Raw genomic sequence first — 1,193 nt, 5'->3', positions numbered from 1 at the left:
CATGACTAATGAATAAGACTCGAATGAGCCAAGAAAGCAAAGCACAGGACCACCCCAGGGGAGCGAAGGGTTGTGTGAGTAGAGCACAGATGCCTGCATCCAGGAGCCCGAGGGCCCCTGGGGTCAGCAGCATGTTTCACACACTCAGGGCACACCCACGATGCCTGGGGCCGAGCCTGGGAGGGTCCTCAGACACTCAGCTGCATACACGCCTCTCCTCCCCGGCCTCAGGACTCCTCCTACCATCCAGGGGATTACAACTGGCTTCACCCTAGAATACCCTGCCCCCACAGAATCAATGAAGAGATTAGTGACAATGAAAAGGTGAGAGTCCTAGCCATGTGTCCCTGATATAACCAGCCAAGTTACTGAAAGTACACAAACAACACAATCTTCACTTTTGCTGCCTTGCACGCAACTGGTCCAATTCAATCCCCGGATCCCATATGATCCCCGAAGCAAACACCAAGATGGATAAGTGCAGAACCCAGAGTCACCCCGAAGTCTCATGGCGTGGCTGAAAAATGAAACTAAAGAAAACAAAATTGGACGCATACAAAATATAATGTTAGGTCCTTGAGAAAATTTTAGTTGGGAGAGTTTTGAATTGAGTAAATAATGTATTATAAAGGTAACTTTAAAAGTATTGTGTATTTGTTTTGTTTTGTTTTGCTTTTTGGGTCACATCCGGCGATGCATAGGGGTTACTCCTGGTTCTGCACTCAGGAATTACTCGTGGCAGGGCTCAGGGGACCATATGGGATGCTGGGAATCGAACCCGGGTCAGCCGCGTGCAAGGCAAATGCCCTACCCATTGTGCTATTGCTCCATTCCCCTGCCTTTTCTAAATAATTCAAGCACACCAGCAGTGAGCCCTAGGCAAAGCTCCTATTCACCAAAAAATCAAATATCTTCCTTCCAGTATCTTACTTTACCAGCGTTACACAAAGCAACAGCGAGGGAAGCCTGCTAAGGGAGAGATGAAATGAGAAAGGTCCTTTGCACCTTAACATATTCCTACATACTCTTTTTTTTCTTTTTGGGTCACACCTGGCGATGCTCAGGGTTTCCTCCTGGTTCTGCACTCAGAAATTACTCTTGCAGTTGCTCGGGGGACCATTTGGGAAGCTGGGAATCAAACCCAGGTAGGCCACATGCAAGGCAAATGCCTTACCTGCTGTACCCAATCAAAA

Source organism: Sorex fumeus, unplaced genomic scaffold (assembly GCF_029834395.1).
Source record: "Sorex fumeus unplaced genomic scaffold, SorFum_2.1 ptg000134l, whole genome shotgun sequence".
Lineage (NCBI taxonomy): Eukaryota > Metazoa > Chordata > Mammalia > Eulipotyphla > Soricidae > Sorex > Sorex fumeus.
The sequence above is the reverse complement of the archived record's forward strand: the minus strand, read 5'-3'. Positions refer to the sequence as shown.